This window comes from Geotrypetes seraphini, chromosome 6 (assembly GCF_902459505.1).
Source record: "Geotrypetes seraphini chromosome 6, aGeoSer1.1, whole genome shotgun sequence".
Classification (NCBI taxonomy): Eukaryota; Metazoa; Chordata; class Amphibia; order Gymnophiona; family Dermophiidae; genus Geotrypetes; species Geotrypetes seraphini.
The window spans coordinates 186,832,673-186,845,859 of NC_047089.1; positions in this window are offsets into that span (position 1 = coordinate 186,832,673).

Here is a 13,187-nt window from a genome sequence, read left to right on the forward strand (position 1 = left end):
AGGCAGACAGCGTGCCAGACTTTAAGAATAAATGGGATACCCATGTGGGATCCCTATGAGGGTCAAGATAAGGAAATTGGGTCATTAGGGCATAGACAGGGGGTGGGTAAGCAGAGTGGGCAGACTTGATGGGCTGTAGCCCTTTTCTGCCGTCATCTTCTATGTTTCTATGTTTCTATGATATTGGGCTTGATGAACCTTCCATCTGTCCCGGTATGACAATTCTTATGTTCTTTTTTTAAATTATTATTATTTATTTATAAGTTTCAGCATTTATAACAGAAGAATCCTCTTGTTACAGAAATTCAGAGGAATAGATAAAGAAGAAATCATAATATTGTACATATTGCATATTATAAAAAATAATTTTTTTAAAATTATGCAATACTTCCCAGTAATTAATTCTATACTCTTCCTTAGACCACTAAAACCATTCCTTAAGGGCAAGATAATAATAAAGATAAGGAGATCTAATAACAATGTAATAAACTTTTTAGGTAAAAGACTTAACATGATTAATCCCAGTATAATCTTATCTAGCAGCTCTTATTTATTTAATTTAATCAATTTTTGAGAGTCCAGAAAACTACGAAGTTGTTCCGGTACAAAATATACATATTTGTTTCCTACATATTTTATCACACATTTAAAGGGATAACTTAATAAGAAAGTCACTCCCATTTTTGTTATTTCTTCCCTCATGCTTAAGAATAATTTACTTCGCTCTTGAGTAGATTTAGTAACATCGGGGAAGATCCAAATTTTTTCTCCCAGAAACAAGTTTTGGGAAAAATGAAAATAGAACTTCATTATCATGTTTAAGTCCTGCTCAAACACCAATGATACAATCATGGTTCCTCGATATTGAACTTCCTCCTGAGTGGTTTCAAGAATACCAGTCAAATTATTCAGATCTAATTCCTGAGGATGGGAATTTTGTGATTTCCTTGGTAGGTAAAAAATTTTATTTATAGGTGGGAGATGGAATTTTTAAAGTCTCAACTAGGTATATTTTAAAAACTTCAGTAGATGTCCCAACAGCTAATTTAGGAAAATTCAAAATTCTTAAATTCAATCTTCTACTGAAATTTTCCAAATTTTCAATTTTTCGTTGAAGATAAGTTCTGTCTTGAACCATAGTAGAGGATAAAGATTTTAATGAAGAAATCTCCTTAACCACTAATTCAAACTTTCTATGCATTTCTGATTGAATACTTTGCACTGAAAAAGATAAATCATCTAATTTGGTTGCTATCTTGAATATGTCTTCAAATGATTTTGTAGCCGCAACTTCAAGTCTGAAGATTCTTCCAAATGGTTCCAAAAGTCACTGCTGAAGGGTCCAAGCTCTCATCGACCCCAGAGAATGTTGCCTTGGTGTCCTGTCCAACGCTATGGCCCCCTCCGTGTGAGAACTCCGAGCTCATCGATCGCTCAGCTCTCTCATGCTGAGCACTGTGCTGCGCCAGATTCGGCAGTGAACGAGCTGCTGGAGGGGAGAGAGATGATTCAAAGCCCAAAGCTCCGGCAACTCCTTCCAACGGGGCATCAGCGGGCACATTTCCTCCTCCTCCAGTGAGCTCGTCAGGAACCGGTCCATCAACGATTGTCGGGGGGCAGAGGAGTTTCCCCCCCCCCTCCCCGGAGTACGCCCTTGCGCTTAGTATGGGGCATTTCCTTTTCATGGGAAAAAGAAGCGTTTAGCAAATAAACCTGCAAGGTAAAATAGAACTTCAGTTCCGAGTGCAGTCACGCCGCCATCTTGTCTATTAACAGATCGACAATTTTTATGTTCTTATTGGGAGGAGAGTTGCACTGTCCTGGATGTCTCTGGAGTTGCAGGATGGCTAGTGGAGGTGCGCATACATATGTGCATTGTGTTTCAGTGCTGGGGAAGGTAGCAGGAAACTGGTGTTGTATTGGGGCCTCTGGAGTTGCCTCTGTGCATTATGTGGAAATTTCTGAGGCTGAGCACATGCATAGAGGTAACTGGGAGGCTACAGCCTGCATGGTACTGGACTGGGACTAGCAATTAAGAGACGGAGAACAAGAAAAGGCATGAAGCGATAGGCCTAGGAAGCTTTCCCCCACTGAGGATGGTATACTGGCCTTGACCCAGAAGTTTTTGGCATGCATGTGTGCGTGAAGTGTCGTGCACACTGTGATGAACCTCGGGGTGGATCCTTCTTCTGTTTCTTCCACACTCCACTCATATAGGCCTTTTTGGTGCAACCAAGTTCATTCCAAGGCCACAAACTGTGCCAATCTAAATTTTCCACTTTTAGATCTACCCAAACAAATTAGTTCACAAACAAACATTAACATTCACAGTTCTTCTGCCTTGTGAAATTCCCAAGGCTTTTTTTTTTTTAAGTTTATTTATTTATTTATTTTAAAAACTGTATTACTCACTGACATCTAACAATTCTGAGCGAGTTACAATGTAAACATACATAATTAAAAATCAACAAACATAATACATAGAAAATCAAATTTACAATTTACCCATCTTTACAGGAGCAGAAATTACACTGATTGCTTTATCACAAAATACAGTCTTACAGGATAAACATCTCTGGAATAACCGAGTTTTAATCAACTTCCTAAATTGAAGGAGGCTGGACACACTTTTTATTTCAGCAGGCAGCGCATTCCACAATGTAGCACCTTGTACAGTCATCATAGAATGATGAAAATAGGACAGCTTCACATGTTTCAACATTGGTACCTCTAGACACATTTTAGTTTCAGAACGCAACAATTGAGATGGCTGGTACAACTGAAAAAGAGCACTCATCCCTATTGGGTTTTATTGCTCAAAAGTTTGAAAATCAGGCAAAGAATTTTGAACTCAGTCCGAAAAGTAATAGGTAGCCAATGAAGATCATGTAAAATTGGTGTAATATGATCAAACTTTGAAGCACTCACTATCAGTCGCACGGCTGCAGACCTCAACACCCTCCACTTTTTCCTGTGGGTTCTGGGTAGAGTTACATTATTTGAAGATGGAGAAACCCACATGCATAGCCCCGCCCCATTCTACCCCCAGTCCTGCCTTGCTCTGCCTCCAACCCCGCCCCATTCCACCTCCAGCCCTATCCCCAAAAAGCACGTCTCTTTTTTTCTGACCGCTAGGCTGCATCTGGAGGGCCTCCAGCATGCATGGCTATGTATGACGTAATCCGCACATGCTTTGTTGAAGGCCCTCCAGACGCGACTGGAGCTAAGGGCTTTCCAAAACTGGACAAACTTGGGGCCCCTGTCTCTGCATAGTCCATATGCTCTAATTTTATTGGAAGCTCTCCACTCTCTTTCTGCCATTGGATTCTCTGGTAGTTCCCTCTGGACTGTTGGAAGAGCTCCCTGAATTGGTCCCACCCCTTCATTTCCTTCTGGGAACATGACATATTGCTCCCTTACCCCCTCTGGTTGAAATGGGTAAATCTGCCTAGTATCTAGAATAAGGAGGACTGCTCCCCCTCCTCTGGGATCCACCCCAGCTTTTCCTTTCTCCCATAGTTTTCAAAGGAGATAAACTTGGAATCATGACGGGTCTTCCCAAACTTCCATTTTCTTCCCAGGGGCTTTGAGGGTACTTCATCACAATCCACTTGGGGAATAATACATAGGCGAGAACTGGGCACACTATAGAAATGAAAAAGGATTTTAAGAAGTATGGAAAGGGGAACGTTTTATGAGAAAACATGCAAAGTTATTTATTTAAATGGAAACGTGTATATTTTGACTAAGACAGAGGGAGTAAGGCTAGCTGCTGGCTCATGCTGTCAAAGCTTCATGGGCTCACAAACCTGTAGCAGCTGAAGAATCTAAACTGATGATTTTGTTAGTTGGGTGGTTTACTTACGGTAAACAGACAGGTGTGTTGGTCTATCTGTCAGGGCATTGAAGGAAGTATTTTTTGTTGGAAATTGTACAGAATTCTGCACTTTTCTCTCATTAATGTGGGCTTGTTGGAATTTAATTTGCAATAAATCTAATCTAGTATTTGTGAGTCAGGCATTCCTAAACAGGTTCTAGGCCACTTGAGGAAAGGAAGGGGAAAAGGGTTAGGGTGGAAGAAGCGGAGGGGACAGGAGACATAGACTTAGGCAGATTAAATAAGGTCAGGTGCTTAAGAAGATCTTAGATTACAGGGGTAGGGAACTCCGGTCCTCAAGAGCCATATTCCAGTCAGATTTTCAGGATTTCCCCAATGAATATGCATGAGATCTATTTGCATGCACTGCATTCAATGCATATTCATTGGGGAAATCCTGAAAACCCAACTGGAATATGGCTCTCGAGGACCGGAGTTCCCTACCTCTGTCTTAGAAGAATTAACTGTCAAAGAGTGAAGTTTTCAGTTTCTTTAGGAATCGGGTATGGTTGGTTTCCGTTCTTATAGTCTCTGTAAGATTGTTCCAAATTTTGACTGCAAGGAAGGTGAACATGGACTGGAAGATTCTTCTGTACTTGAGATTTTTTGTCGAGGGGAGGTTCAGCTGGATCTTGTTGAGAATTCTGTGTGAGCTGGGCCATACGTCAGTTAAAAGTTTGATGAGTGGGACTGCTGAGCTGCCATAGATGATGCGATGCATGATACTGGCTGTTTTGAATTTTATTTGGGCTATAATGGGTGGCCAATGGAGTTGTTTGTGGTGGGTTGAGATGGAGTTATATTTTTTTCAGATCGAAGATGAGTCTTACTGCAGTGTTTTGAATAAGTTGCATTTTGTGGGTGAGGGTGCCTGTGAAGGTTTGTGTTATTTACACTGTAAATGGTGAAGTATTTCCATTTTCCTTATTATTGTAAGAAAAAAATTTTCAATAAATAAAAATTGTGCAGAAATGTTGTTAATGTTCTGGGTGCCACAGTAACTTTTGGCTCAAAGATGTATGTTTTGAGACGATGTGAAAAGAGATGAGGGAAAGAATGTTTAAATATCTTATGTATTTTCCTGTGTGTATTTACAAAGTCCTGTGTATAACAGTTTTTGAGTTCTCAGAAAAAAAATATTTTAAAGTTTTATTTTGGCTGTAGATCTCAGGAGAACCTAAATAATTAAGTCAGGTTGAATTCTCAACTGCTGTTAATGGCACCAAATTAGTGCCTTTAGAAAGATTAAAAGTTATACAGGAGAAAGAAGTTTGACAGAGAAAAGAATCCTGTCAGTTTAGCTGTTAAAATTAGGCTGACTAAAGAGATGATTTGAAGTAACTTTGGTAGTTAAATACTGGTGTGTATGTGATGGAGATATCTTTCTAATTTATGCAGGAGGATTTTTTAGGGAAACCAATTATCTTTTGATTTGAGGTAGCTACTAGTAAAGAGAAACTACTGTAAAATAAAATTGAATTACTTATAACTTCATATATAGGTTAGTGATGTAGGTTTTATTTATTGCTTTAGTAGAGTAGGTTCTCAATAAGACCCTTTGAAGTCATGTAGAAGAATACTGTTGCCCAACATTCAAGAAAGCACTTTGAGGTATTTGGAAAGTAGGTATACCAAGCAAAAGACAATACAGGCTGTTCTTAAGTTGGATTTGTATGTAACTCAGAACCTGTAGATTTTAAGATTCTTGCTGCATGCTGTGTGCTGATCCCAGATGATAAAAGGGCCAATTGTCCCTAGTGTTCCCTCTAAGGTACAGCATGCACAATCACACACTGTTCTTAATGTGGCCATGCATCATTCCTGAACCTGCTGCAGGAGAATTGTAGGAGTCTGTGCCACTGGAAATACTGTTCAGTGAAATCAAACGAAGCTGTGACCATGTTCTTAAGTACAAGTCGTACTTAAGTCAGGCGTCTATAACTGAGGGACTGCCTGTACACAGAAACATGAACAAATAAGAAAGAGAGCGTAATGGAGAAGAAGAAAATACTTACCTGATAAATGATTCCTAATTCAGAAGAGCTATTCTGTAGAGTAGAATCTGAAAGACATAAAGTATGCAAACATTTAAAGTGTCAAGCTTGTAACTGAGTTAGTTTAACTGAACAAATTGATGAGAAGGAATTCAAAACCTTAGCTACACCAGATACTTTTCTGAAGCTGTTCTTGTGTTGTCCATCTTGTGTCTTGAGTTCGAAGCACTTTAATTGGAATGGAAGACATGTTATCAGTGGCGTACCTGGGGGGGGCGGGGGGGGACGGGCCGCCCCGGGTACCAGCCCTGAGGGGGTGTTCCCGGCCTTGCCGCTCAGTCCCCCCCCCACGCCCGAAGGACCGCTCGCCCCACTGACCTTCCAGCACACCTATGAAGCAGCCCGCAGCAGGATCGCGACGTCAGCAATCCCTCAGCTGCTTGGGCGCTGCTTCCTGCGCCGCGGTCCAGTCCCTCCTCTGACGTCAGAGGAGGGGGCGGGACCGCGACGCAGGAAGCAGCTCCTAAGTAGCGCAAATATAGCTGACGTCGCGATCCTGCTGCGGCTGCTTCATAGGTAGTGCGGGGAGGCCAGGGGGGCGAATGGTCCTTCGGGGTGGGTCGGGGATCTGACCCAGTTCTAATACCTCTCCGTCTCCGTGCCGACCGACCCCCTCAAGGACCGACCCTTGGAAACATGTTTTCAGGCTTGGAATCCAGTTAAAAGGCAATAGACGCTCTGTCTATACCTGGGACCAAACTGAAAGAAATTTGTCCAGCCCTGGCAAGTTCAAACCCAACTCAAACCAAATTCTGCACTCCTGGGGAAGGGGGAGGTTTTGCTTCTGAGAAAGTGCTCCTTAGTACATCAGAATCTCTGTCTGCTTCTTGGCACCAGCACTGGAGAAATAATGAGACGCCCTACTTTCTTTCTGCATGTGAAGCCATCTGGAGGGGGGGGGGGTGTTTGTGAGTACCAGAAGGCACTGCGAGGAAGGAACGGGGTATATTAGTAGATCTGTGTGTGATGGAGGGCACTAGGGCCAGCAGGAGTGAGGTACATAGTTAGAGCTGTAGAGGGGGGGGGGGGGGAGAAGGAGGGTGTCCCTATTGCAAGGGAGGAGTGAGGTTTTCCCTCGCCTTTTCTTCAGTCCTAAAGTTCACATTTTCTGGCTTTGGCTGCCTTCAGCAGTCATGCGACCGGGTAACAAAGCCCCCCTGACCCTGCACGCTGTCTGATTCGGCTGCTGTTGAACAGTTTGCGTGCCGGAACCCTTCTCAGGCTGAGTGGAATTTGGGTTATGAGCTGCAGGGAGTGGTTGTGAATTTCTCCGTGAGAACCTTGTGCATCCTCCTCCAGCTTGAGTCTGCACGTAGACGTCCCCACTAGACGTCCGCAATAGACGTCCCCACTAGACGCCCGCACTAGACGTCCGCAATAGACGTCCGCACTAGACGTCCGCAATAGACGTCCGCAATAGACGTCCGCACTAGACGTCCCCACTAGACGCCCGCACTAGACGTCCCCACTAGACGTCCGCAATAGACGTCCCCACTAAACGCCCGCAATAGACGTCCCCACTAGACGTCCGCAATAGACGTCCGCAATAGACGTCCCCACTAGACGTCCGCAATAGACGTCCGCAATAGACGTCCGCACTAGACGTCCCCACTAGACGCCCGCACTAGACGTCCCCACTAGACATCCGCAATAGACGTCCCCACTAGACGTCCGCAATAGACGTCCGCAATAGACGTCCCCACTAGACGTCCGCAATAGACGTCCCCACTAGACGTCCGCAATAGACGTCCGCAATAGACGTCCCCACGTAGACGTCCGCACTAGACGCCCGCACTAGACGTCTAGTGCGGACGTCTACGTGGGGACGTCTAGTGCGGACGTCTACGTGGGGACGTCTAGTGCGGACGTCTACGTGGGGACGTCTAGTGCGGACGTCTACGTGGGGACGTCTACGTGGGGACGTCTAGTGCGGGCGTCTACGTGCGGACGTCTACGCGTGCGCGTCCTCGTGCGCGCGTCTTACATTCAGCACCAAGTGGCAGAAACCTAAACCCCAAACTCAGATAAATGCATTCCCAGGCCTTGTTCTCCCCTCCTCCAGGTCAGATTGCTGTTGAAAGCTGAGGCAACAGGAAATACGTCAGCCTCGGGGAGGATCGGAACTCAAGCTGGAGGAGGATGCACAAGGTTCTCACGGAGAAATTCACAACCACTCCCTGCAGCTCATAACCCAAATTCCACTCAGCCTGAGAAGGGTTCCGGCACGCAAACTGTTCAACAGCAGCCGAATCAGACAGCGTGCAGGGTCAGGGGGCTTTGTTACCCGGTCGCATGACTGCTGAAGGCAGCCAAAGCCAGAAAATGTGAACTTTAGGACTGAAGAAAAGGCGAGGGAAAACCTCACTCCTCCCTTGCAATAGGGACACCCTCCTTCTCCCCCCCCCCCCTACAGCTCTAACTATGTACCTCACTCCTGCTGGCCCTAGTGCCCTCCATCACACACAGATCTACTAATATACCCCGTTCCTTCCTCGCAGTGCCTTCTGGTACTCACAAACACACACCCCCCCCCCCCCTCCAGATGGCTTCACATGCAGAAAGAAAGTAGGGCGTCTCATTATTTCTCCAGTGCTGGTGCCAAGAAGCAGACAGAGATTCTGATGTACTAAGGAGCACTTTCTCAGAAGCAAAACCTCCCCCTTCCCCAGGAGTGCAGAATTTGGTTTGAGTTGGGTTTGAACTTGCCAGGGCTGGACAAATTTCTTTCAGTTTGGTCCCAGGTATAGACAGAGCGTCTATTGCCTTTTAACTGGATTCCAAGCCTGAAAACATGTTTCCAAGGGTCGGTCCTTGAGGGGGTCGGTCGGCACGGAGACGGAGAGGTATTAGAACTGGGTCAGATCCCTGAAGAAGCTCATTCTCCTTCTATCAGTTTGGTTCGGTGCAGTGGCGTACCTAGGGGGTGCGGGGGGGGCGGGCCGCCCCGGGTACCAGCCCTGAGGGGGGTGTTCCCGGCCTTGCCGCTCAGTCCCCCCCCACGCCCGAAGGACCGCTCGCCCCACTGACCTTCCAGCACACCTATGAAGCAGCCCGCAGCAGGATCGCGACGTCAGCAATCCCTCAGCTGCTTGGGCGCTGCTTCCTGCGCCGCGGTCCCGTCCCTCCTCTGACGTCAGAGGAGGGGGCGGGACCGCGACGCAGGAAGCAGCTCCTAAGTAGCGCAAATATAGCTGACGTCGCGATCCTGCTGCGGCTGCTTCATAGGTAGTGCGGGGAGGCCAGGGGGCGAATGGTCCTTCGGGGTGGGTCGGGGCATCAGGCCTTCAGGGTGGGGCGGGCGGGCGGGCAGGCAGACTTTCAAGGGGGAGGGGGGTGACAGGCAGGCAGGCAGGCCTTCAAGGGGGGGTGCAGGTCTTCGGGGGGGGGGTGCAGACCTTCAAGGGGGGGCAGGCCTTCAAGGGGGGGACAGGCAGGCAGGCCTTCAAGGGGGGGACAGGCCTACAAGGGGGGGGGACAGGCCTACAAGGGGGTGCAGGCCTACAAGGGGGGGGACAGGCCTTCAAGGGGGGACAGGCCTTCAGGGGGGGTGCATGCCTTCAGGGGGGGTGCCGACCTTCAAGGGGGTGCAGGCCTTCAAGGGGGTGCAGGCCTTTGGGGGGGTGCCAACCTTCAAGGGGGGGTGCAGGCCTTCAAGGGGGGGGACAGGCCTTCAAGGGGGGACAAGCAGGCAGGCCTTCATGGGGGGGACAGGCCTACAAGGGGGTGCAGGCCTTTGGGGGGGTGCCAACCTTCAAGGGGGGGACAGGCCTTCAAGGGGGGACAAGCAGGCAGGCCTTCAAGGGGGGGTCAGGCCTTCAAGGGGGGGACAGGCCTACAAGGGGGTGGGACAGGCAGACCTTTAAGGGGGGACAGGCCTACAAGGGGGTGGGACAGGCAGACCTTTAAGGGGGGATAGGCCTTCAAGGGGGGGGACAGGCCTTCGGGGGTGCAGGCCTTCGGGGTGGGTGCAGGCATTCGGGGTGGGTGCAGGCCTTCGGGATGGGTGCAGGCCTTCAGGGAGGGACAGACCTTCGGGTGGGGGGTACAATCCTTCGGGGAGGGTGCAGGCCTTCAGGGGTGGGGTTTAGGCCTTCAGAGGGGGACAGACCTTCGGGTGGGAGGTAAAGTCCTTCGGGGGGTGCAGGTCTTCAGGGGTGGGGTGTAGCCCTTCGGAGGGGGGACAGACCTTCGGGGGAGGGGGGTCCTGGTGTAAAAGTACACAGAGGGAGAGAGGGAAGGGGGGTTCAAAGATACGTGCATATGCCAGACTTTGGGGGTTAGAAATAATGGGTCTAAAAACAGAGGAGTGGGAGAGAGATGGTGCATAATGGGATTTAGGGAGGGAAGGAACAGAAAGGGAGAGAACTTGGAAACGGGATGGTGTGGAGGGGGGATAGAGATACTGGATAGGAGGATAGTTGGGAACAGAAAGGGAGAGATGGTGGATCCTGGGGTGGTGGGGAGTTGAGAAAAGGTGAATCTGTGGATGGAGACAAAAAAAAGGAAAGATGCCAGATCTCCGGGAGAGGGAAGGGAAACGGAAGGGGAGAACAGAGATGGCAGACGGATGGTTAGCACGGAGAAAGGAGACCCTGGCAAGCAAGACAACAAGAGCCTGGGACCAACAAGATTTGAATATTGATCAGAGAACAAAAGGTAGAAAAAATAATTTTATTTTCTGTTTTGTGATTACAATATGTTAGATTTGAAAAGTGTACATGAGACAGCTTGAAATGGGAACTTTTCTATTTTTGTGAATGGCAAGGCTGAGTTCAGTTAAAATATATGCTTTATAAGAAAATATAATAATGTGTTTTATAAAGTTTATAAGCATTGCTGGCATACTCGGTGAGGTGTTCCTAGTGTTGGTGGTGGTGGTAGCATGTCAGTGTGTTGAGAGGAAGAGGTAGTCTGGGAAATTCTGCTGAGCAAACTCTGGGCCCATTTCCACCCCCAGTTAGTCCACTCCACTCAACTGGTTCACACACTGAGTGGGTCTTTGGGTGTTATTTCTGGGTAGTTGTTTTAGAATCTCTTCCAGTGGTTTGTCAGTATCTCCTTCTGGTCCAAGGAAGGAAACTTTGTCAACCTTAGCATTGACCTTCAGAATATGTTTGTAACAGCGCTGCTTGTGTGGCATTAGGCTATGTAGTGATCGAAAGAAAAAAACAGACCTTTGCACATTTTTGCACTATATGGTGGGTGTATGAGGAGATTCATTTCCTGCACAGTTAAGTCCATGTGAAGTTACCTTGTGCTGTATTTGACATCTAGCAAGGTCTCTGTTTGGAAGGAAAGATCTAAGCTTAAAAATGAAGTGGCCAGAAGTTATGTTAAAAGTAGATAGCGTAGCTGGTTTTAAGAAAGGTTTGGACAAATTCCTGGAGGAAAAGTCCATTGTCTGTTATTAAGACATGGGGGAAGCGTCTGCTTGCCCTGGATTGGTGCACTCAGTTGTTCCCACTTGGAGAACCTATTGACTTTTACTGCTTTTCTGTGTGGCTTTAACATTTTTGCTATTCAGTATACCTAAACTATTATTCAGTAGAAAAAATTTGTTTGTTCAATCAAATCCTGTGTGGACATTGGACTTCTATGAGTGAATGTTCTGCTTGATTGAACAAACTAAATTTTTTCTACTGAATAATAGTCTAGGTACAATGAAAGTAAATAGCAAAAATGTTTGAGTAGATAATTAAGGAAATCTTTTTCATATTGCTTGCTTATGGACTGGGAAAAAAGACTGTTCAAGCAAATGTCTCCAGAACTGCTTTAATGGAAAAATGTGATTTTTTTTTTTTAAAGTACTTTGTGAAATTTATTGTTGTTGTGAAATTTATTGTTATACTTTGTTTAAACTTAAAAAGCGGTGTCATTAACAGTGAATCTAATCGAAAAATCGATTCAACAGGGTGAATCGGATCGAATGAAATATTTTTCTCTGAATCGGGCAGCACTATTGGCTACCATGAGAATGGGCTACTGGGCATGATGGACCATTGGTGTGACCCAGTTAGGCTATTCTTATGTTATGTTCTCATCTGTAGGGGCCTTTGTTTTCACTTCTTATTTTAATGTATTTTTTTCCTGGGAACTTATCAGTGTTTTTTTATAATGGGAACAAAAATGGAAGAGAATTAATGTGTGTGGAATGGGGGGGGGGTAACTAATTTCTTCAGCTAAATAATTCAATCCACTTCAAACAGACATAGGAGAACTCACGCACCATTCACACACCCTCCAACCAAAAACGTCAAAAGAAAAAAACTGTTCGACAACCTCCTAGCCATTCGAGCTGCAACACTTGACCCCCAACTCTACAACCTATTGACCTCGACCACAAACTACAAAACCTTAAAAAAAGAAATAAAAACCCTTCTATTAAAAAAACACATAAAACCAAACTAACATAATCAGAACTGTCCCAAGCATCACCTGCAACTACTCCATATGTACTTCTGATGTCATGACAATTCAGACATAATTTATGTTATGTTATGTTTGGAATAATGGTTACATAAATGAGGTTCAATAAAAGAAAATTTTCTGTGGGAGCATTTGTTGGAACTTCTGTTATCCTGATTTCTTCTATCTGTGGGCTTTCTTTAGCTAACCTACTTATCTGGGGCTTTCCACTTCTGCAGCTGCCCTTTTCACGGTCCACTTTGCGCTTGCACTCTCTGGGGAGGGGGGGTTGGGTCTGGGCTTGGTGGGGTAGGTGTGTCTGGTAGTTTTGTCTGGGTGGTGGCTGGGTGTTTCTTGGGTGCTTGTTGTGCGGATTGGTGTGTCTGGTGAGCGGTCTGGGTGTTGTTGCTTGTGGGGGTTTTTTTCATTATAAAATATGGCTGAGGGTCTAGTCCGGCTTATTATTCTTGTGGGTTCTGGGGTGGGATTTGTTTGCTTGCCCCAAGTTTTGGCCTTTTGTTGTGTATTGCTATGCCTCTCATTGGCAATTTTCTCTTGGGAGAGGCTTGTTCATGCTTGTTGTTGCTGTTACTCTCATTCTGTGTTCTTTTTGATAATGTATAAGTTTCTGTACAGACCATGGTTGCTTGTCTGGACCTTTTGCCATTCTCAATAAAAATACTTTGAAAAAAAAAAAAGAAAATTTTCACTGCCTGTTTCTATTCTGACCATTTATTCCATTTCATGGTTATTGCAAAAAAAAAAAAAAAAAATTTTACATGAGGGGGGGGGGGGGTGTCAAAAAATGATGGGCCCCGGGTGCCACATACCCTAGGTACGCCACTGCATGT